This window comes from Salvelinus alpinus, chromosome 24 (genome assembly GCF_045679555.1).
Source record: "Salvelinus alpinus chromosome 24, SLU_Salpinus.1, whole genome shotgun sequence".
NCBI classification, from domain to species: Eukaryota; Metazoa; Chordata; class Actinopteri; order Salmoniformes; family Salmonidae; genus Salvelinus; species Salvelinus alpinus.
Window position 1 is genome coordinate 27,619,386 of NC_092109.1, and position 25,769 is coordinate 27,645,154.

Sequence of the window (25,769 nt, forward strand, 5' to 3'; positions counted from 1 at the left end):
AATAGCCTTTGTTAAACATAGAGAGTCTGGGAACATCAAACAAGTGGAAGGACAGGAACCATATTTCGGTAATAGAACCAGTTGAAAATATGCGTTGGTACTTAATGAATATGATGTCAGTTCGGTTGTCATCTGAGACATTATGACTGATGACAGGACGACATAAACTGTATCTGGGAAAGTCTACACATTATAGTTATCAGATTCACATGGAATTGTTGTGCAATTTAAATGCAATTTAAATGAAACTATTTGTGAAAAGATTAAATGTAATTTTAGGTTCCAAATGAGAGAATTGGGGTTTCATAAGATTAGAGCTCTGCTCAATCAGTCGCCCGCCCCTGTGAAGAGACATGGGTTATAAACTATGAAACACACCCTTCTCTCCCTCCACTATATATACCCTTGATGAAAATGTAACCTCCTGTTCCGGGTACATTAGGACGACGGTCCGATGTCAGAAGGATTCAGATAATAACTACAGAATGAAGCCAACCTCAGTGTGAGCTTTGGTTGCGAATGGTATGAACTTTGAACTCTTATTCGCTACAGAAATGATACCTCCTAGCCGTTGAGTTAGCAGCGGCCGCTGTAAACGTGTGCTAGGAGAGGACAGACAGAGTATCCCGTCTACCACACAACGACGACACTACAACGTTTCCCGTTCACCACCAGAGACACTCTTCAAAGGACAAAGGACTCTGTTGGGCAACACGACCTTCCATCTACCACCAACCTATTGAAGCGCAGCTCAGAGTAAATATTTATAGGATTTTCCTTTTCCAAATGGGAGGTAATTTAGAATGCATAAGATTCTGTATTTACGATAGAGTAGCTGCCTACGGCCCATAGAGAGATAGCTTCTCCCTTTGTTCTTCAGTCTTCCCGCTCTTTCACTCAAACCCAACCCCCTTTTCTTTGTGTAACCAGCTGTCATATCTGTTCCGTCCGCTAGGGACGTTTTCCTTTATGACATAATTTGTAATCAAGGTATGATTCATTCTGTGTATATGTAATTCTGTGTGATTAGTTAGGTATTTTGTAAATAAATAATTCAACCCAATTTTGTATTGCTGATTCAACTTGTTAGCCAGGGTTCGTGAAGATAACCAAGAATTTACAACTTTCAGATGAGACTGAAATAAGGTGACGATTAATATTGACTGCTATTGATGTAAAATATTACTAGGTCTTTAAGAGTTTATTCGGAAGATAACAGCTCTATAAACAGTCTTTCGTGGTGCCTCAACTTTCTAGTTAATTACGTTTACATGATTAGCTCAATCAGGTAATATTAATTACAGAGAAATAATTTTATAGAATAGCATGTCATATCAATTAATCCGGCATAGCCAAAGACACGACAACTGCCATCTGGTGGTGACTTGAAACAATTGTATAATAAAATCAAAATCAAATTTTATTTGCCACATACACATATTTAGCAGATGTTATTGCGGCTGTAGTGAAATGCTTGTGTTCCTAGCTCCAACAGTGCCATAGTATCTAACAATTCACAACAATACACACATTTAAAAGTCAAGGAATGGAATTAAGAAATATAGAAATATTAGGACGAGCAATGTCAGAGGGGCATTGACTAAAATACAGTAGAATAGAATACAGTATATACATATGAGATGAGTAAAGCAGTATGTCAACATTATTAAAATGACTAGTGTTCCATTATTAAAGTGGCCAGTGATTTCATGTCTTTGTATATAGGGCAGCAGCCTCTAAGGTGCAGAGTTGAGTAACTGGGAGGTAGCCGGCTAGTGATGGCTATTTAACTGTCTGATGGCCTTGAGATAGAAGCTGTTTTTCAGTCTCTCGGTTCCAGCTTTGATGCACCTGTACTGACCTCGCCTTCTGGATGATAGGGGGTGTACAGTGATTCAGGTGGTTGATGTCATTGATGATCTTTTTGGCCTTCCTGTGACATCGGGTGCTGTAGGTGTCGGGCACCCTCTGGATTGCCCTGCGGTGCAGTTTCCATAACTGCCGGTGATACAGCCCGACAGGATGCTCTCAATTGTGCATCTGTAAAAGTTTGTGATGGTCTTAGGGGCCAAGACAAATTTCTTCAGCCTCCTGAGGTTGAAGAGGCACTGTTGCGCCTTCTTCACCACACTGTCTGTGTGAGTGGACCATTTCAGATTGTCAGTGATGTGTATGCCAAGGACCTTGAAGCTTTTCATGTGGTCTCGTCGATGTGGATAGGGGCATGCTATCTCTGCTGTTTCCTGAAATCCACGATCAGCTCCTGCGTTTTGTTGACGTTGAGGTTATTTTCCTGGCACCACTCTCCCAAGGCCCTCACCTCCTCCCTGTAGGCTGTCTTGTCACTGTTGGTAATCGGGCCTACTACTGTTGTGTCGTCTTGAGTTGGAGGCGTGCGTGCGCATTCATGGGTGAACAGGGAGTACAGGAGGGGGCTCAGCATGCACCCTTGTGGGGCCCCTGTGCTGAGGATCAGTGAAGTGGAGGTGTTGTTTCCTACCTTCACCACCTGGGGGCTGCCTGTCAGGAAGTCCAGGACCCAGTTGCACAGGGCGGGGTTCAGACCCAGGGCCCCGAGCTTAATGATGAGCTTGGAGGGTACTATAGTCAATGAACAGCATTCTTACGTAGTTATTCCTCTTGTCCAGATGGGATAGGGCAGTGTGCAATGCGATGGCAAATGCATCGTTTGTGGATCTATTGGGGCGGTAAGCAAATTGAATTGGGTCTAGGGTATCAGGTAAGGTAAAGGTGATATGATCCTTAACTAGCCTCTCAAAGCACTTCATGACAGAAGTGAGTGCTACGGGGCAATAGTCATTTAGTTCAGTTACATTTGCTTTCTTGGGTACAGGAACAGGAACTATTACAAATTGATGGTCCTTGAAAATAAATATTAGTGCTTGAAAAAGTGTTTGAAAGTCCTTGGATTTGACTTGCCATTTTCTGTACAAACGCTGCTTTGATATTTACATTTACATTACATTTAAGTCATTTAGCAGACGCTCTTATCCAGAGCGACTTATCATCCCTTTAGATTTGCTGTGCCTTTTGAGATACATGTACTTGACAATGGAATGTTGCATTTCTTTTTTTGAAAACTTGATACTCCCCTTTTCAAAGTAATTCCAAGTCCACCAGCTATGGACCTGTTGTGCAATTTTAATCTTAATTCGCTGTAATAAAATCTATATTTTGTGTGGCTTCATTGCCCTATCTAGAACCTTTGGGTGTTATAGTACCCTTTTAAAAGTTAGTAAATTTCTTCAACTATCTGAATGGGCCTCCTTTCATGGTTCCTTTCCATGTTTTGTCGTCTTCTGAGTTTTTCCTTGCCACTGCTGCTTTGGGATCTCGGCCCAGTTGCTGTAAAGCCCTTAGTGACAACTGTAAAAGGTGATTCATAAATATAATATAAGTTCTCTAACTTTGTCTCCACTGTGGACACGTGTAGCACCACACAGGGCTTATTTGGGTAATTTTGACAAATTACCTTACCGCACGTCTTATTCAAATTCCGTGGCACTTGTCTTCTATTTCATAAAGAGTGATGGTGCACTGTGTCGCGAGCGGTATCGTCCACGGAGGACCGGAGGGGTGGGAAAATGCTGCGCCATAGACAGAGGCGTGCGTATTGAGTGCATTACATGTGTTCTGCTTCTCGAAATTATTTCTTTCTTCATTTCTCAGAGGTAAGCGCAAGGAACAGCTTCACTTAGTTTGTAGGCTATTTGTATATTATTTACGCGACTAACCTTGTCTAGCAATTACTCTCATTAAAAATCTCTCTGATCCATAACTTGATTGTTGAAAAGCTTACATAATGCGGTTGAAAAGCCAACGGTCAATCAATTCACCCATAATGTTAAAAGGACAATGCATGAGAAGGAATAAGAGCGTCTGCTAAATGACTAAAATATACATGTATTAAAATGTAAGGGATTTACTGTATATCGGGATCTACAATTAGTCTATAAAATGTATCCCTTTCATTAAAGTTACATAAATTTCAATTTAGCCTATAACGCCTACACATTTTAGTCTAAGTTACTGTGTTATCATCCTGTAGTTTTAAACGTAAATTAGGCTAATTATGTTTGTAATGTACACCCCAAAAAGAGAACTAGAGGACATTTCCATGCATGCTACTGATGGTGTACATTTTTTTTCTTCAATTAATTAGTTGGCTATTACTTACCCAATAATATGAATTCATTACCATTCTCAATATGTCCATTTCGTTAGGAAAATGTTATCACCGTTAAATATCACTTGAAGTTGCAGCGGGAATTGGGAAATAAGAGGAATACAGAATTGACACACACACACACACACACACACACACACACACACACACACACACACACACACACACACACACACACACACACACACACACACACACACACACACACACACACACACACACACACACAATGAAACATTCCCATTTTTACCTTTCGTTTCTGTGATGCAATATGGATTGTTGTCCACAAGGTGGGGATATCTGTACATGGATATAACAACCTACTTTTGTGTCGAGGTCTAGAGTTCATTTTCATACAGTTACATGTAGGTCTGTTTAGTGTAAATAATAGATTATAGATTATTGTCTAATTTAGATTATGACATTTCTTTTCTCAATTAATAGTTGTAATTTAACTACATTTCTCAGTCACTGGTCATTGACCAGTTGGTAGATAGTGTATGTTCAGTCAGTGGAATTCTAACCAGGTGTCAATCTAGTACTGCTCTGCATGTTTGTCATATCAAATGGACTCCAGGGTGGTGATCAGTAGGGCATGGAACAGACATGAGGCTTCTGCCATTGTGCCCTCCTGAACACCACCCATCTCTCTATGTGTTACTCTCTGATTAAATGAACAATGCAATGTTTGCTCTAGTGACCCAGGCCTGCCCAATCCTGGTCCTGAAGGGCAGAACACTTCTGCTTTTTGTTTCTACCTGGAAGTTAATTGCTGTCACTGCGTGTCCCAGGTCTGAAATAGTCCCTGATTAGAAAGAGTGGATGAAAACCAGAAGTGTTTTGGGCACTCCAGAACCAGAATTGGGAAGCCCTGCTAGTCAGTTGCATGCTATTGAGACATGCTAATAGGTTTTTAATTTCTCTTGACAGTGGGTGGCAGGTAATGAGAGGTGAAAAATGTCTCAACTTTTGTATACACCCTATAAGACACCTACAATCGAGTAGTGCGTTCTGTTGGCCAATAGCAGAGAGCGATGCATCCACACCTTGGACAGGGTGTGTAATAGGAGAAGAGGACAGAAGATGAAGTGTCAGCTGTAGCCAATGGAAGTCATGGTTTGATTGACTTGCAGAAGATGATTGTCCAACGAAGCCAATAGCCTTCAGGATGAGGTAGGTGTCCAAATCTGCTAAGCCAATGGGAAGGGATGTATTATCACAAGTTAAAGTGATACTGCGAGATTTAGAGATTTAAGTCTTTAAAAAATGTTTTACCCAGAGTCAGATAAAAATGGTATCCATGAGTTTGTCTCTGCGTGCAGTTTAGAGATTATTGAATTTAGCATATCGTTACTTTAGCGCAATTACTGGAAGTCTCCAAGCCAGCTCCTCTCAAAAGCAGGGAAATAGACGTTCTAACTACTTCAAAGCTGGGTGGTTAGTCATTTATAGTCTTACAAAGCTATACATAGTAATCAATATTTTATACATTTGTTCATTTGACTGATAATTATAAGAAATGAGATTTTATCCACTTCCTCATTCTTTCCCTGTTGAATCATAAGAAATTAGATTCTATCCACTTCCTCATTCTTTCCCTGTTGTCGCATAGATTTATAGAGATCACGTTATGGCGTCTGTGAGCGCATGGGCAGCACTATTGAGACAGATGCAACGTTGCAATCTCTATCCCCAAAGACAAACCTAAAATGTCATCGCTCAGAAGAAAAGGGAACTAACAAAAGGGTCCCTTCTACAAACAAACAAAACAAGAAGGGGTTTTATAAGGGTTTCTGAAAAAAAAAAAAAGTTGGCAAAACAACTAGCAAAGGGGTCCTAAAAGACAGCCACCATGGGTGCCCACTAAATGTGCCTCAGAAAAGATAAACTGAAGGAAAAACCCACTCAAACTTAGGATAGGGAGTAACAAAGAACATGGACCAAACTAAACAGTGGAAAACACCAGACTCAGGCTTTGTTTAGCTACCTAAAGTGGAAAAGCTGTAAATCGTCTCCTCTCCAACTGATGTGCTAGGCCAGCAGGTCTTAAATACCAGCTGGGCCTGCACAGGTGAAACACCCTGACTAACGAGGTGACTCCAGTCAGTGCGCGCCAACGTGCTTCATAGAATGGTGCTGCAATGGATAGATGGTATTTAGTGTTTTATTTGCGCTGATCTTAACTTTTGAACATAATGTTTCCGGCATCATTTCCTATGACCGAAAATAGCATATGGACATCAGAACAGCAATCACTAACCTTGATTTGGATGAAGATTTCTACTGCAACAAGTCAGTGGCGCAGGAAATACAAGAGCATTAGTGAGGTCGGGCACATATGTTGAGCGATTAGGCCTGACTCGCAGTCGGCGTTCCAATTCCTCCCAAAGGTGTTCGATGGGGTTGAAGTCAGAGCTCTGTGCAGCCCAGTCAAGTTCTTCCACACCGATCTCAACAAACCATTTCTGTATGGACATTGCTTTGTGCACCGGGGCATTGTCATGCTGAAACAATTAAGGGCCTTCCCCAAACTATTGCCACAAAGTTGGAAGCACAGAATCGTCTAGAACAGGGGTGTCAAAGTCAAATGGACGGAGGGCCAAATAAAAAATTTAGCTACAAGCCGAGGGCCGGACTGTTCGAATGTTCATTGAAAAATTTTTAAATGACGCATATAGTCTAGTGAACCTAATTGAACCTACTGAAAACCTAACAAATATATTCCAATATGATCAGATAAATAAAGCAATATTTTCTTATGGCTCTGTCAGTAATCTTTAATTTTCAACAGACACAAAAGACAAATTTCCTTTATATAAAAATCCCCATAACATGAACATTAAATGAAAGAAACCGGTATTCAAGGCACCATCAGTAGCCTATATTTTCTATTTTAGCAAAAGTGGGCTAAATTTACTTCAAAGAAAAAAACAATAATAGCAATTTTCTATCATCCACTCAACTGAAATATTTTTAAAATATAATTGGATTGAAATACAATAAAATAAAGTGCAAAAATCTATTAATCAAAAACAACACTTTGTTTAAGGAGAAGTAACATGCAGTGAAAACAAATATTAAACTTTAACTTTTAAACTTGAACTGAGTAAAAACTCTAAATATGTGATTGCACAGTAATGTTCACTTGTTTGAGGTTGAGGGTGATACTTGGTGGTGTCCCATCTTTTCCACAAGTTCATCAATGTTCGGGGTAAGGCTCTGAGCTGAGGAAATCCTCAGAATTGAGTGGAGGTGTTCAGCAGTAAGTCGACTTCTGTGTGATGTTTTGTTCAGGTTCATCAAAGAAAACAGTTGTTCACACAGGTATGTGCTGCCAAACATAGACAACGTTTGAGCAGCCTGGATGCGCAGCTGGGGCATTGTGTCGGGGAGGAAACGGGCGAACTCCGCAGCACCCACTGCCGCATATTTTGCCCTCAGTGCATCATTGCATTGGAGGTCAATCAACTCCATTTGGAGGTTTGGTGGTGAGCTTTCCACGTCAACAGCAAATGGGTTACCGAGCAGTTCCAACCTGCTTTTTTGTGCTTCAAAGTCAGCAAATCGGCGTCGAAAGTCAGCGGCAAGCATACCTATTTTATCAGCCAACTGTGCGCTCGGGAACGCACTGGTAGAGAGCTTCTCTTTCATGGTCTGGCAGCTGGGAAAGTGGCTCAAATTTTCTTTCCGCATCTGCGTCTCCCACAGAGTCAGTTTGGTTTTAAATGCCTTCACTGTACTGTACATATCAGAGATGACATGATCCCGACCCTGCAGCTGCAAGTTCATTGCATTCAGATGACTCGTAATGTCACACAGAAAAGCCATTTCACACAGAAACATTTCGTCTCGGAGTTGTGTTGTGTCTTTCCCTTTGCTGTCCAAGAACAGACAAATCTCCTCACGAAGCTCGAAACATCTTTGAAGCACCTTTCCCTGGCTTAGCCATCGCACCTCTGTGTGATAAGGCAAATCACCATGCTCCGTTTCTAACTCCGTCAGAAATGCCTTGAACTGGCGGTGATTCAAACCTTTGGCTCTGATAAAGTTAACTGTGCGCGTGATGATGCTCATTACATGCTCCATTTTCAAGGCTTTACCGCACAACGCTTCCTGGTGTATGATACAATGATAAGCTGTCAGCTCACCTGTCGCGTTTTCCTCTTGCATCTTTTCCCGTATCTTCGCCACCAGTCCGCTCCTGTGTCCACACATCGCAGGTGCTCCGTCGGTTGTCAAACCCACGAGTTTTTCCCAAGGCAGCTCCATCTCATTTACACAGCAGCCTACTGCTCGGTGCGTCACCGTTGCATTGTGGGAAATGTAGTATTGGTGCGTGTAAAAGATCTGCGGGCTGCCGGCTTGCTGCGGTCTGCGGGCCGGTTCTAATAATAAATCAAGATCATCCCAGGGGCCGTAAAAAACCTTCTCGCGGGCCGGATGTGGCCCGCGGGCCTTGACTCTGACATATATGGTCTAGAATGTCATTGTATGCTGTAGCATTAAGATTTGAAAAACAGCCCCAGACCATTATTCCTCCTCCACCAAACGTTTACAGTTGGCACTATGCATTGGGGCAGGTAGCGTTCTCCTGGCAGCCGCTAATCCCAGATTCGCCAGATGGGGAAGCGTGATTCATCACTACAGAGAAAATGTTTCCAATGCTCCAGAGTCCAATGGCGGCGAGCTTTACACCACTCCAGCCAACGCTTGGCATTGCGCATGGTATCTTAGGCTTATGTGCGGCTGCTCGGCCATGGATACCAATTTCATGAAGCTCCCGACGAACAGTTCTTGTGCTGACGTTGCTTCCAGAGGCAGTTTGGAACTTGGTAGTGAGTGTTGCAACCGAGGACAGACTATTTTTACGAGCTGCGCACTTCAGCACTCGGCAGTCCCGTTCTGTGAACTTCTGTGGCCTACCACTTTGCGGCTGACCCGTTCTTGATCCTAGACGTTTCCACTTCACAATAACAGCACTCACAGCTGACCGGGGCAGCTCTAGCAGGGAAGAAATTTGACGAACTGACTTGCTGGAAAGGTAGCATCCTATGACGGTGCCAAGTTGAAAGTCACTGAGCTCTACTGCCAATTGTCTATGGAGATTGCATGGCTGTGTGCTCGATTTTATACACCTGTCAGCAACGGTGTGGCTGAAATAGCCGAATCCCCCAATTTGAAGGGGTGTCCACAGACTTTTGTATATATGTGTATCTTGATTAGATAAGTATTCAACTCCCTGAGTCAATGCATGTTAGAGTCACCCTTGGCACCGATTAAAGCTGTGAGTCTTTCTGTGTAAGTCTCTAAGCTTTGCACACCTGGATTGTACAATATTTCCCCATTATTCTTAAAATACATCTTTAAACTCTGTCAAGTTGATTGTTGGTTGACAGCCGTCTTCAAGTCTTTCCATAGATTTGAATGCCGATTTAAGCCAAAACTGTAACTAGTCCACTCAGGAATATTCAGTGTCGTCTTTGTAAGCAACTCCAGTGTATATTTGGCCTTGTGTTTTCGGTAATTGCCCTGCTGAAAGATGAATTTGTCTCCCAGTGTCTGTTGGAAAGCAGATTGAACCAAGTTTTCCTCTATAATTGTGCCTGTGCTTAGTTCTATTCTGTTTCTTTTTATCCTAAAAAAAACGCCCTAGTCCTTACCGATGACAAGCATACCCATAACATGATGCAGACACCACCATGCTTGAAAATATGAAGAGTGGTACTCAGGGATGTCTTGTGTTGGATTTGCCCCAAACATAACGCTTTGTATTCAGGACAAAACGTTAATTTCTTTGCCACATTTTTTGCAATATTAATTTAGTGCCTTATTGAAAACAGGATGCATGTTTAGGAATATTTTTATTCTGTACAGGCTTCCTTCTTTTGACTCTGTCATTAATGTTAGTATTGTGGAGTAACTACAATGCTGTTCATCCGTCCTCAGTTATCTTCTGTTTTTATTTTTATTTCTTAATTTTTTTTTATTTCATCTTTATTTAATTAACCAGGTAGGCCAGTTGAGAACAAGTTCTCATTTACAACTGCGACCTGGCCAAGATAAAGCAAAGCAGTGCGACAAAAACAACAACATAGAGTTACACATGGGATAACAAACGTACAGTCAATAACACAATAGAAAAATCTACATACAGTGTGTGCAAATGTAGTAAGATTAGGGAGGTAAGGCAATAAATCGGCCATAGAGGCGAAATAATTACAATTTAGCATTAACACTGGAGTGATAGATGTGCAGATATAGAGATACTGGGGTGGAAAAGAACAAAAATAAATAACAATATGGGGATGAGGTAGTTGGGTGGGCTATTTACAGATGGGCTATCAAAACCATTAAAGTCTAACTGTTTTAAGGTGACCATTGTGTCACGCCCTGACCTTAGAGATCCTTATTTATTCTCTATGTTTGGTTGGGTCAGGGTGTGACTCGGGTGGGAAAATCTATGTTTTCTATTTCTTTGTTGTTTTGCCAGTGTGGTTCCCAATCAGAGGCAGCTGTCTATCGTTGTCTCTGATTGGGGATCATATATAAATTGTCATTTTCCTTTTGGGTTTTGTGGGGTGTTGTTTTCTGTTTAGGTTGTTTCCATGACAGAACTGTGCGCTTTCGTTTTCTCCTTTTGTCATGTTGTTTTTGTGAACATTAAATCATGAACACTTTCCACGCTGCGCTTTGGTCTCATTCCGACGACGAACGTTACACATTGGCCTCATGGTGAAATCCCTAAACGGTTTCCTTCCTAATAACTGCACCATGTGCAAACAAACGGATATTCAATGTATGCTTTTTTTACCCATCTACCAGTTGGTTCCCTCCATTTGGAAAATCTCCCTTGTCTTTGTGGTTGAATCTGTGCTTGAAATTCACTGTCTCGACTGAGGGACCTTACAGATAATTGTGTGTGAGGTACAGAGATGGGGTACTCATTGAAAATCATGTTTAACACTATTATTGCACACATAGTCCATGCAACTTATTATGTGACTTGTTAAGCACATTTGTACTCGTTTAATTATTTACGCTTGCCATAAAAAAAAGTTGAATACTTCTTGACTCAAGACATTTCAGCTTTTAATTTTTTATTAATTTGTAAACATTTCCAAAAACATAATTCCACTTTGACATTATGGGGTATTGTGTGTAGATCAGTGACACAAAATCTTAATTGAATCAATTTTAAGTTCAGGCTGTAACACAACAAAATGTGGAAAAGTCAAGGGGTATGAATAATTTTGAAAGGCACTGTATATACATCATTTATGAATTACATTTGTTTCGTTTTTTTAAGTAAAGCTCAGAAGATTTGAAACAGAGGGAACATTTCACTTTTTATACAGTGCCTTTGTTGTGTTACAGCATGAAATTAAAATGATTTAAATTAATATTTTGTGTCACTGATCTATTTTATTCTAAAATGTATTAAATAAATAATAAATTTTCCCTCATCAATCTACACACAGTACCCCATAATGACAAAGCAAAAGCAGGTTTCGAAATTTTTGCTAATTTATTAAAATTAAAAACTGAAAATAACATTTACATAAGTATTCAGACCCTTTACTCAGTACTTTGTTGAAGCATATTTGGCACCGATTACAGCCTCAAGTCTTCTTGGGTAGGACGCTGCAAGCTTAGCACATCTGTATTTGGGGAGTTTCTCCCATTCATCTCTGCAGGTCCTCTCAAGCTCTGTCAGGTTGGATGGGGAGCTTTGCTGCACAGCTATTTTCAGGTTTAAATACAGGCTATGGCTGGGCCACTCAAGGACATTCAGAGACTTTTCCCGAAGCCACTCCTGCATTGTCTTGGCTGTGGCTGTGTGCTTAGGGTCGTTGTCCTGTTGGAAGTTGAACCTTCACCCCAGTCTGAGGCCCTGAGAGCTCTGGAGCAGGTTTTCATCAAGGATCTCTCTGTACTTTGCTCCTTTCATCTTTGCCTCGATCCTGACTAGTCTCCCAGTCCCTGCCACTGAAAAACATCCCCACAGCATGATTCTGCCACCACCATGCTTCGCCGTAAGGATGGTGCCAGGTTTCCTCTAGACGTGATGCTGGGCATTCAGGCCAAAGAGTTCAATCTTGGTTTCATCAGACCAGAGAATCTTGTTTCTCATGGTCTGAGAGTCTATGGGTGCCTTTTGACAAACACCAAGCAGGCTGTCAGGTGCCTTTTACTGAGGTGTGGCTTCCTTCTGGCCACTTTACCATAAAGGCCTGTTTGGTGGAGTACTGTAGAGATGGTTGTCCTTCTGGAAGGTTCTGCCATCTCCACAGAGGAACTCTAGAGCTCTGTCAGAGTGACCATTTGGTTCTTGGTCACCTCCCTGACCAAGGCCCTTTTCCCCCGATTGCTCAGTTTGGCCGGGCGGCCAGCTCTAGGAAGAGTCTTGGTGGTTCCAAACTTCTTCCATTTAAGAATGATTGAGGCCACTTGTTCTTGGGGACCTTCAATGCTGCAGAAATGTTTTTATACCCTTCCCCGGATCTGTGCTGCAACACAATCCTGTCTCCGAGCTCTACAGATAATTCCTTCGACCTCATGGCTTGGTTTTTGCTCTGACATGCACCGTCAACTGTGGGACCTTATATAGACAGGCGTGTGCCTTTCCAAATCATGTCAATCAATTGAATTTATCACAGATGGACTCCAATCATGTTGTAGAAACATATCAAGGATGATCAATGGAAACAGGATGCATCTGAGCTCAATTTCGAGTCTCATAGCAAAGGGTCATTTTAATACATTTGTAAAAACCTGTTTTCGCTTTATCATAATGGGGTATTGTGTGTAGATTGCTGAGGATTTTTATTTAGTTTATCCATTTTAGAATAAGGCTGTAACATAACAAATGTGGAAAAAATCAAGGGGTCTGAGTACTTTCCAATGGCACTGTATTTTCCTATTACTTCCTTATATATACTATTATTTCCTTATATACTTATTCCCTCGGGACGAGCGCAATATCCGATATGGCAAAACATGCAGCCAAACAAATGCTCGCCAGGTCTCACTGGCTGGATATAATTTATATTGTCTGCCCACCCTCGATAGACAATCAACCACCAAGTTCTTTACCATGGACATGACGGATTTCAAGGGGAAACTCCTTCAATATCACACCCCAGCTAAGGAGTCAGCGATTTGTGGAACTAGTCTTTTGCGGGAATACGAGAGGATTATGATTGGCATAGACCACTAGAGGGATAGAGACCTTGCCTGACGACTCAAACGGAATTCTTCCGCTTCTATATCGTTCGCTACATACTTCAGTCTGCGACTTCCATCATTGAAGTCGTTTATGGTGATGTGTCAAAATGAGTCTTTTTTTAAACTAATCAGTATCAAAGCCAATGACAATTTTAAAAAATCCCCCTTTACCCACCTGTGTTCTGGCTCTGGCCCAACCCAACAGTTTCTGGGACCAATCAGACGCTCTAAATGTTATGGGGAGTGGAACCCAAGAGCAGACTCAGCCGAGAATCTGAGATTAAGTAACCAAAAGGTATTTATTGACACACAGGGGGGAGATGGAGTGCAGGTCAGGGGAAGCAGGTTGCTGGAAACCAGGTGCGGAGGCTGAGGCAAGAGGGGTTGAGACAGGGTATGCAGGTCCAGAAGGGAATCCAAGGGAGTAGTAGAGTGGGGAATCCAGGACAGAGTAGCAGGATGACGAGACGTGGGACTGGAGACAGGGACCAGAGTCAGAGCGGGCAGAACTGCAGCAGAGAGGAAAACAGTGTCAGGCAAGGAAAACAGGCACAACAGGATCTGAATAGTATCAAACGGCTAGAAACGTAGATTGACTGAGCAGAGATTACAATCTGGCAGAGTGGAAGTGGCAGGGCTGAGTATTTGTAGAGGTCTTGATTATGGAACAGGTTGCAGCTGGTGAGGATCTGCTCTGACTCCAGCACACCTGTCTCCGCCCACACAATCACACACACACACACACACAGAGAGAGGGAGAGGGAGAGAGTACTGGGGGAGTGGCAGCAGATCAAGGAGACACAGGATGAGCAGTAGAGGGCGTTGCAGGAGCAGATGTGACACTAAAATGGATTTTCATTCTAGAAATCATCAGATGTAGTCAGATCCAGACTCATTGCAGAGAAGAAACTAACATCCATGGGCGTCATGTAGCGTTTGGTCAGAGCAAGGAGTTTGGGTAGTCAGGCAAGTAGAGACCGACACATAAACCACAAAGTGATGAAGAGCCAGGATTAAACATTAACATATTAATAAAATATTGATTACTGAGTATAGCTTTGTAAGACGATAAATGACCAACCACACAGCTTTGGAGTAGTTTGAAGGTATATTTCTCTGCTTTTGAGAGGAGCTGGCTACTGTACCGGTAGACTTCCAGCTATTGCGCTAAGCTAACAATATCCTAACTTCAATCATCTCCAAACTGCTCGCAGAGACATAAAAATGGTATACATGAGTTCTTCTGACTCTGGGTAAGTAGGAAACTACCTACATCTTGGAATCTCGCAGTATCCCTTTAAAGAGATAGCTCAACCAAATTATGAATATTACTCAAATAGTCTATGATTGTGTGATCCACATTCCTGTGTACACACACAGACACTATTTGCATCCTTTAGCATTGATGACCAAAATAAACAAATCCATGAAAGTAAATGAAGCAAGCTCTCATTTGCATTCACAAATCATCTCTTGCTACAAGTATCGATTCTTCAATTACTACAATATATTCACCTCCACAGATTCATAATACTGTGTCTGAATGCACAGCATTTCACCATCAACATTATGCAGCCACAGCACGGCAGCCACTATGCTATATGCAGCATGTATAGTGTATACAAATAAGTAGCCACTGGATTTGCTTTTCAAGATGGCCAAGTGGTCGAAAGGGACACATAACATTCAAGCTGTGTGTATGTGTGAGTGCCAGGATGAGGGTCCATGTTACACGACTCACACATGGAGAGTGTAATGTTCAGTTTCCATGGTGAAAATGGAATCCAGCTCTGCGGCAAGGCCTGCTGATTGGCTGATATGCCCACTTGGGGTTGTGCTGTGAGTAGATGGCTGGCCAATAGGGTAGAGACAGCATTGGGGCTGTTGCTAAGGGGAGTCAGCTGGACTCATTGGAATCTACGCTCTCTCTCTCTCTCTCTCTCTCGCTCTCTCTTCTCTCTCTCTCTCTCTCTCTCTCTCTCTCTCTCTCTCTCTCTCTCTCTCTCTCTCTCTCTCTCTCTCTCTCTCTCTCTCTCTCTTCTCTCTCTCGCTCTCTCTCCTCTCTCCTCTCTCTAGCTCCTTCTGTGTTTTTCACTGACTCTCCCTCTGTCTCTCTGTCCTTCAGAAGTTGTGTCTATCTACTACTCTTACTCTCTCTGTGTCTCTGGTGTATTGGTTGATTATGGGTGAGGTGAGGAGAAGGGGCCAGTGAGAGGCAGCTCTAGAGGGTATGCGCTGTGAGTCATGTAACCAAGACCCTCCCTACATAAACCCAGTGCCCCCTGCCCCGCCTCCCCCGGACCATGTAGAAGTCACCTGACATCCTGTGGGTTCAGTGCTGCTGGCCTGGTCAGCCGCCCTCTAACGACGTATTGGTCATCCCTCATTCCAATGTCTGTCTGCCAGAGCCACGCACATAATCACCTCTCTCCGCATTAATCACACAGACATACATTTTTACACAGCCATCAGAGGACAGTCTGTGCAGCCTCCTACTTTGCCAGTATGACTCTATATTCCTCCAATATATTGTCTGCAAATGATTTATCGTGACATATGTAATGTCTTACCCTCTGACATAATTGAAATCCCAGTCATTAGCTTCCCATGGCACTTTATTGCTCTCTTGTGGCGTTTTTGCACTGAAGGTTTTGTGAGCTCACACAGTATTCGAGACAAGATTCAGTGCATGTTAATCTTATGTTTGGGAGAAAAAGGGGTCCTGTGTGGCTCAGTTGGTAGAGCATTCTTGCAGGTTCTTGCAACAACAGGGTTGTGGGTTCAATGCCAATGGATGACCAGTATTAAAATGTATGGCCTCACTACTGTAAGTCACTCTGAATAATAATGAATAATAAAGTGCTTGTCTCATACAGTATGAAAGGAGAGAGTTAGTCCCTCTGATTGGAGCACAATACAACTGATTCCAACACTTGAATACAGTAAGGGGACAGTAGGAGCATTGCTGTCACTTCTTTAAATAAATGTATTGATGGAAAGCTTTACAGTTGTCATTACTGAGTATGGAGGATGCTGTATGATTTGGGGAATATCTGCCAGAGAGAAAATGGAGTCTTTGCTACCACAGTGTGGTGGTTTAAAAATAGCTTCTAGTTCTGTTGGCTTTATTCCAAATACACACACCCACCCTCTATCTTTCATTGGTGAGGTTCGTTTTGCATGTCCCGGTGCCTCGGGTGGGAGGAGATTTCAGTTAAGGACCAATGGAATGGTCTAAAATGAACAAACTTCTCCCACCCGGGGCACCGGGACATGCAAAACGAACTTGTCTTTGTCCCCTCCTCCTTTTAATGTTGGATGATTGACAGGAGACCCTCCTTCCTCATTGGCTGGTGTGAATTAAATGGCGGTGTGTGGCCCCGCCCCTCTGGTCTCTGCACGTGGATCAGTCTGGTGTTAGAGCCTGAGCATCAGAGAGGAGAGGAAACCAGGAGAAGAGGAGAGGGACGAGAGAAAGAGGAGAGGATTGGGGGAGACGAGGAGGAGGACAGAGGAAAAGGGAGAGGAGCCAAGGGGTGAAAACAAAGGAAATAACAGGTAAAACAAGAAATGTGTGTATGTGTGTAGTAGGTGTGCAATTGTGTATGCCTTTTTGCAAATATTGTTATGGTACGTCTATTGGTGTTTGTGTGTTGGGACATGTCTGTAAGTCTGTGTTCATATCTGACTACAGCACAATGCACAAACTGTAGCTTAATGTGTACATACTGTATTCTGTCTATGTCTGCAGATTGTGCAGCACAGTTAAGCATGCACACACACACACACACACACATGCACACCCACAGACATGCATATGCACACAGGCCCACACACACACTGTACATAAACACAGTCAGCTGATTTGTCTCTAAGCCTCTGTTTAGACTCAGGCATCGACTTGCACTTTATAGCAACAGTGTTTTTGGTCTGTGTTGATGAGTGTGTTTGGTTGCTGTGACACGGTAGTAAAACAGAGATAGTAACCTTATATTCCCGTGCTGGAGGTGATTAACATAGTGTCAATAGAAAGCTTTCCAATAGGGAGTGCTGCTTGCCAGTTTATTGCTAAAAGATGTTATGGGGTTAAAATGAATTGGATATACCCAGTGTATTGTTCAGAAGTTTAATGACAATGCAGGCCTTTTAGATTCAAGCTTGCCAGTGGTTTTCCTAGTGTGCACAGCCCAGACAGGGAGCCTGATAGTGGGCTGAAGACGCTGGTGTCTTCCTTGTGCTAAAAATGGTTGGGCATCGTTGACCCACATTTAGTGCAGTATTTATACAGTACAGTGACTCACTCTCCTCTGGTGGCTGTAAATAGAATGAGTAAAGAATAGCCTTGTTCCCCCTCGTTAAATCACAACAACTCACCCATGTGGATACTAACACCCTAGCACACACTCTGGGCATCAGGATGCGTTTCTTCTGTGTCCACAACTGGTTACCAACCAGTACACCCAACCACTTGACCATGGTGATTCTATTATGAGGTTAATGTTCAGCACACACACCAGCTGTCTGTTTTAATTTCCTCCCAAATAGGTTCCAGGTGGTCAGATTTGTGTGGGTGTTTGTGTTTCATTGCAGGAATTTAGTGGTAAATGTTTGTATTTGTTATTAGAGGCTGGGGTTAGAGGTCAGTAGGCTGAGGTTAGAGGTCAGTGTGACGGCTGTCTGAGGACACAGCCCCTCCACCCCCTGCAGTGTCACAGATCATACAGTGCCTGCCCTGCCAATGCATGTTCCTAGTGATTGTCACCATGACAACCAGCCCTTTGGATGTACTCGCCCAGACACACTTTCTCTGACACACGTTAACACACACACATACACAGACACGCTCACTAACACACAACCACACACACACTCCTTCACTGTTGTCGTCTTTGAAATGCCACCTGGTCTGTTGGTGTTGTTGCCACCTGTTCTGTTGGTAAAAAAAGACGCTCACCTCCGTCCCCCCTGTTCCAAGCCTGCAGTGGTACATTCCAGTACCCCTCTGAGGTCTGTGCTTTCTGGAGCATACAGAGGAAGAAGCCTCCATTTTGGAGAGAAGGAGAAGGTAGATGTGGGAAAGAAGGGGACGGAGAGCAAAGCTGTAGAAAGTTATTTTTAGAAAAGCAATTTATATTCATCTCATGCTTTCTGCTTTGTGTCAACTCAGGTCAGCATCAGCCTTTACATTGTCTTAAAAACATGGATTACCTACAGTAGGCTACATACACATCAGTGTTTGTGGTGTTGAGGGTGTATGTGTCAGTTTGTCTGTTTGCTACCATGTCCGTCTGTATTTCAGGGTGAATTGTGTAGTTATGTATTATAGGTCTGACTGAGAAGTAGGGGTACAAAATTTCAGTACATTTTCCAAAATTCCCAGGTTTTTCAGAAATCCCAGTTGGAAGATTCCCGATCAGCAGGAAATCCTACAACCAGGATATCTGGAAAACCTGGGCAATTTGAGAACGTTACCAGAATGTTGCAACCCTAAGTACTGAGAAGAGAAAGCCCTCACTTTCCCAGCTCCCTCTCTTTCAGTTTGTTCTATTTGTGTAGGTGTGATCAGAGCCAGGTGTGGTGTGGTGGTGCAGCTCATCCCCCCCATATAAGATAGTATCATTGTGATTCCTGCACTGACTGTAGAGGCTCCGCCATGTTCACCCACACAGAGGGAAACACATCTGCATTCAATCAATCAATCAATCAATCAATTTTATTTTATATAGCCCTTCGTACATCAGCTAATATCTCGAAGTGCTGTACAGACACCCAGCCTAAAACCCCAAACAGCTAGTAATGCAGGTGTAGAAGCACGGTGGCTAGGAAAAACTCCCTAGAAAGGCCAAAACCTAGGAAGAAACCTAGAGAGGAACCAGGCTATGAGGGGTGGCCAGTCCTCTTCTGGCTGTGCCGGGTGGAGATTATAACAGAACTATGCCAAGATGTTCAAAAATGTTCATAAGTGACAAGCATGGTCAAATAATAATCATGAATAATTTTCAGTTGGCTTTTCATAGCCGATCATCAAGAGTTGAAAAACAACAGGTCTGGGACAGGTGGCGGTTCCATAACCGCAGGCAGAACAGCTGAAACTGGAATAGCAGCAAGGCCAGGCGGACTGGGGACAGCAAGGAGTCACCACGGGCGGCAGTCCCGACGCATGGTCCTAGGGCCCAGGTCCTCCGAGAGAAAGAAAGAGAGAAGGAGAAAATTAGAGAGAGCCAAGATTTTCAAAATTTCCATAAATGACAAGCATGGTCAAATAATAATCAGGAATAAATCTCAGTTGGCTTTTCATAGCCGATCATTAAGAGTTGAAAACAGCAGGTCTGGGACAGGTAGGGGTTCCATAACCGCAGGCAGAACAGTTGAAACTGGAATAGCAGCAAGGCCAGGCGGACTGGGGACAGCAAGGAGTCACCACGGCCGGTAGTCCCGACGTATGGTCCTAGGGCTCAGGTCCTCCGAGAGAAAGAAAGAGAGAAGGAGAAAATTAGAGAGAGCCAAGATTTTCAAAATGTTCATAAATGACAAGCATGGTCAAATAATAATCAGGAATAAATCTCAGTTGGCTTTTCATAGCCGATCATTAAGAGTTGAAAACAGCAGGTCTGGGACAGGTAGGGGTTCCGTAACCACAGGCAGAACAGTTGAAACTGGAATAGCAGCAAGGCCAGGCGGACTGGGGACAGCAAGGTGTCATCATGCCCGGTAGTCCTGACGTATGGTCCTAGGGCTCAGGTTCTCAGAGAGAAAGAGAGAACGAGAGAATTAGAGAGAGCATACTTAAATTCACACAGGACACTGGATAAGACAGGAGAAGTACTCCAGGTAACCAACTGACCCTAGCCCCCCGACACAAACTACTGCAGCATAAATACTGGAGGCTGAGACAGGAGCGGTCAGGAGACACTGTGGCCCCATCCGAAGAAACCCCCGGACAGGGCCAAATAGGAAGGATATAACCCCACCCACTTTGCCAAAGCACAGCCCCCGCACCACTAGAGGGAAATCCTCAACCACCAACTTACAATCCTGAGACAAGGCCGAGTATAGCCCACAAAGGTCTCCACCACAGCACAAACCAAGGGGGGGCGCCAACCCAGACAGGAAGATCACGTCAGTAACTCAACCCACTCAAGTGACGCACCCCTCCTAGGGACGGCATGAAAGAGCACCAGCAAGCCAGTGACTCAGCCCCTGTAACAGGGTTAGAGGCAGAGAATCCCAGTGGAGAGAGGGGAACCGGCCTGGCAGAGACAGCAAGGGCGGTTCGTTGCTCCAGAGCCTTTCCGTTCACCTTCACACTCCTGGGCCAGGCTACACTCAATCATATGACCTACTGAAGAGATAAGTCTTCAGTAAAGACTTAAAGGTTGAGACCGAGTCTGCGTCTCTCACATGGGTAGGCAGACTGTTCCATAAAAATGGAGATCTATAGGAGAAAGCCCTGCCTCCCGCTGTTTGCTTAGAAATTCTAGGGACAATTAGGAGGCCTGCGTCTTGTGACCGTAGCGTACGTATTGGTATGTACGGCAGGACCAACTCGGAAAGATAGGTAGGAGCAAGCCCATGTAACGCTTTATAGGTTAACAGTAAAACCTTGAAATCAGCCCTTGCCTTAACAGGAAGCCAGTGTAGGGAAGCTAGCACTGGAGTAATATGATCAAATTTCTTGGTTCTAGTCAGGATTCTAGCAGCCGTATTTAGCACTAACTGAAGTTTATTTAGTGCTTTATCCGGGTAGCCGGAAAGTAGAGCATTGCAGTAGTCTAACCTAGAAGTAACAAATGCATGGATTAATTTTTCTGCATCATTTTTGGACAGAAAATTTCTGATTTTTGCAATGTTACGTAGATGGAAAAAAGCTGTCCTTGAAACAGTCTTGATATGTTCGTCAAAAGAGAGATCAGGGTCAAGAGTAACGCCGAGGTCCTTCACAGTTTTATTTGAGACGACTTTACAACCATCAAGATGAATTGTCAGATTTAACAGAAGATCTCTTTGTTTCTTGGGACCTAGAACAAGCATCTCTGTTTTGTCCGAGTTTAAAAGTAGAAAGTTTTCAGCCATCCACTTCCTTATGTCTGAAACACAGGCTTCTAGCGAGGGCAATTTTGGGGCTTCACCATGTTTCATTGAAATGTACAGCTGTGTGTCATCCGCATAGCAGTGAAAGTTAACATTATGTTTTCGAATAACACCCCCAAGAGGTAAAATATATAGTGAAAACAATAGGGGTCCTAAAACGGAACCTTGAGGAACACCGAAATGTACAGTTGATTTGTCAGAGGACAGACCATTCACAGAGACAAACTGATATCTTTCCGACAGGTAAGATCTAAACCAGGCCAGAACTTGTCCGTGTAGACCAATTTGGGTTTCCAGTCTCTCCAAAAGAATGTGGTGATCGATGGTGTCAAAGGCAGCACTAAGGTCTAGTAGCACGAGGACAGATGCAGAGCCTCGGTCTGACGCCATTAAAAGGTCATTTACCACCTTCACAAGTGCAGTCTCAGTGCTATGATGGGGTCTAAAACCAGACTGAAGCATTTCGTATACATTATTTGTCTTCAGAAAGGCAGTGAGTTGCTGCGCAACAGCTTTTTCTAAAATCTTTGAGAGGAATGGAAGATTCGATATAGGCCGATAGTTTTTTATATTTTCCGGGTCAAGGTTTGGCTTTTTCAAGAGAGGCTTTATCACTGCCACTTTTAGTGAGTTTGGTACACATCCGGTGGATAGAGAGCTGTTTATTATGTTCAACATAGGAGGGCCAAGCACAGGAAGCAGCTCCTTCAGCAGTTTAGTAGGAATAGGATCCAGTATGCAGCTTGAAGGTTTAGAGGCCATGATTATTTTCATCATTGTGTCAAGAGATATAGTACTAAAACACTTAAGTGTCTCTCCCGATCCCAGGCCCTCGCAGATCTGTGCAGATCCAGGACAGCTAAGCCCTGGAGGAATACGCAGATTCAAAGAGGAGTCCGTAATTTGCTTTCTAATGGTCATGATCTTTTCCTCAAAGAAGTTCATGAATTTATTACTGCTGAAGTGAAAGCCATCCTCTCTTGGGGAATGCTGCTTTTTAGTTAGTTTCGCAACAGTATCAAAAAGAAATGTTGGATTGTTCTTATTTTCCTCGATTAAGTTGGAAAAGTAGGATGAGCGAGCAGCAGTGAGGGCTCTTCGGTACTGCACGGTACTGTCTTTCCAAGCTAGTCGGAAGACTTCCAGTTTGGTGTGGCGCCATTTCCGTTCCAATTTCCTGGAAGCTTGCTTCAAAGCTCGGGTATTTTCTGTATACCAGGGAGCTAGTTTCTTATGACAAATGTTTTTCGTTTTTAGGGGTGCAACTGCATCTAGGGTATTGCGCAAGGTTAAATTGAGTTCCTCAGTTAGGTGGTTAACTGATTTTTGTCCTCTGACGTCCTTGGGTAGGCAGAAGGAGTCTGGAAGGGCATCAAGGAATTTTTGTGTTGTCTGAGAATTTATAGCACGACTTTTGATGCTCCTTGGTTGGGGTCTGAGCAGATTATTTGTTGCGATTGCAAACGTAATAAAATGGTGGTCCGATAGTCCAGGATTATGTGGAAAAACATTAAGATCTACAACATTTATTCCATGGGACAAAACTAGGTCCAGAGTATGACTGTGGCAGTGAGTAGGTCCAGAGACATGTTGGACAAAACCCACTGAGTCGATAATGGCTCCGAAAGACTTTTGGAGTGGGTCTGTGGACTTCTCCATGTGAATATTAAAATCACCAAAAATTAGAATATGATCTGCTATGACTACAAGGTCTGATAGGAATTCAGGAAACTCAGAGAGGAACGCTGTATATGGCCCAGGAGGCCTGTAAACAGTAGCTATAAAAAGTGATTGAGTAGGCTGCATAGATTTCATGACTAGAAGCTCAAAAGACGAAAACGCCATTTTTTTTTTTGTAAATTGAAATTTGCTATCGTAAATGTTAGCAACACCTCCGCCTTTGCGGGATGCACGGGGGATATGGTCACTAGTGTAACCAGGAGGTGAGGCCTCATTTAACACAGTAAATTCATCAGGCTTAAGCCATGTTTCAGTCAGGCCAATCACATCAAGATTATGATCAGTGATTAGTTCATTGACTATGACTGCCTTTGAAGTGAGGGATCTAACATTAAGTAACCCTATTTTGAGATGTGAGGTATCACGATCTCTTTCAATGATGGCAGGAATGGAGGAGGTCTTTATCCTAATAAGATTGCTAAGGCGAACATTGGGTTGCTATGCCACCAGCAGGCTGATACAAACACATTGTTCAGTGTGTCAGTGTAGCGTAACATGGTGAGGATTGTTGCTGTATTAGAATCAGTTGTCTCTGGCTCTTTGGTTGAGGGACACTACTGTTCTTGAGTCATTTACAGAAAAGTTCAAAGCCAGGGTTTGACAGTGCAAAGACATTTTGCTTTAACCTCAAAATTTTTGCAAACTTTGAGACTATTGTCTATTGAGGCAACTAAAATAGGAGAATTGTAAGCATATGACTTCCATTGGCAGATGTCTATTGTGCTCAGTCTTATTCTGCACCATGGCTGGTTGGTCACTGAGGCCAACATGTCTTCTAGTATAAACTCATTCTGAAGGAGTGGGAGGGTCAGTCTCACCCCTGGAGCTGGCACCTGACTTGAGAGAGGAGATAGGAAGAGAGGAGAGAAGGGAAGGGATGGAGGAGAGGGAAAATATAGATAGTGGATGAGGAGGAGTTGACTAAGAACAAGGTTATTCAGGAAAGGAATGTAACTTGTTTAGTAGTGTGATTGAATAATAAGTCAGTGGAGCAGGGCTTCTTGCAGCAGCGGGGGATCTTCAGTTCTTTATGAACATCTAAAGGCCCACATCACAGTTTAGAGGAGACTTATCCTCTTAGATGTTTATCTTTCCAGATGTTAAAAAGAGATGCAATTAATAACAGATTTTAGATGTTTTTCCCTTTTCATAACCCACATAACACAACCCACATAACACAACCCACATAACGACATCTGAACTAATGAATGGGTAATAATAATGGGAATGTCATAATAACATTGACACTCATATATCTCAAGGGCCATTTACACACACACACACACACACACACACACACACACACACACACACACACACACACACACACACACACACACACACACACACACACACACACACACACACACACACACACACACACACACACACACACAGAGAGTGTCAGAGAGATGCACAATCACACTCCCTCTGCACTCAAATCCACATGCTAATTGAAAAACAAGTCAGACGCCAGAGCATACAAACCTTCCTTATGCTTTAATTTCCCTAGAAACTGGTGTATGCATGCACAAACATACACAAATGTACACACACACACACACACACACAAATAGCAGAGGGATGCAGACAGTCAGGTGCAGCCCTCACAGACACACACACACACACACACACACACACACACACACACACACACACACACACACACACACACACACACACACAAGCACACAAGCACACAGTGAAGGAAAGGTGTCTCTGTAAGGCAGAGTCTTGATCTTGACTCTGGGGTAAATTATATCATTTGTTGCCAAGGATACAGGACGAGAGAGAGAGAGTGAGAGAGGCAGACATGTGGAGAGAGAGAGAGAGAGACAGACATGTGGAGAGAGAGAGAGGCAGACATGTGGAGAGAGAGAGAGAGACAGACATGTGGAGAGAGAGAGAGAGAGAGAGAGAGAGAGAGAGGCAGACATGTGGAGAGAGAGTGAGAGGCAGACATGTAGAGAGAGAGAGGCAGACATGTGGAGAGAGAGAGAGGCAGACATGTGGAGAGAGAGAGAGGCAGACATGTGGAGAGAGAGAGAGGCAGACATGTGGAGAGAGAGAGGCAGACATGTGGAGAGAGAGAGAGACAGACATGTGGAGAGAGAGAGAGAGAGATGCATACATGTGGAGAGAGAGAGGCAGACATGTGGAGAGAGAGGCAGACATGTAGAGAGAGAGAGGCAGACATGTGGAGAGAGAGAGAGACAGACATGTGGAGAGAGAGAGAGAGAGATGCATACATGTGGAGAGAGAGAGGCAGACATGTGGAGAGAGAGAGAGGCAGACATTTGGAGAGAGAGAGAGGCAGACATTTGGAGAGAGAGAGAGACAGACATGTGGAGAGAGAGAGAGAGAGAGAGAGAGGCATACATGTGGAGAGATAGAATGAAAGAAGGAGTGAGGTAGACAGGAATCAGTCTTGTTGAATGGGGCTGGAATAGGAGATGTGATGAGGCGTTATGGGAGTGGCCAGAGAAAGGAAGGCAAAAATAAATGA

At 43.3% G+C, this 25,769-nt stretch overlaps 1 protein-coding gene across 3 annotated transcripts in view; it reads left to right on the forward strand.

Annotated features, from left to right (window-relative positions):
- The first annotated feature begins 16,838 nt into the window (after nucleotides 1–16,838).
- Nucleotides 16,839–25,769, forward strand: part of LOC139552463 (lysine-specific demethylase 6B-like) — a 38,004-nt gene continuing 29,073 nt past the window's right edge. For 2 of the 3 annotated variants that reach the window (XM_071364229.1, XM_071364231.1), the window contains exon 1: nucleotides 16,852–16,990. The gene's annotated coding sequence lies outside the window, so the exon portion shown is untranslated. Of the gene's footprint in view, nucleotides 16,991–25,769 lie in introns of all 3 variants that reach the window. The other variant, XM_071364228.1, reaches the window with a different exon arrangement.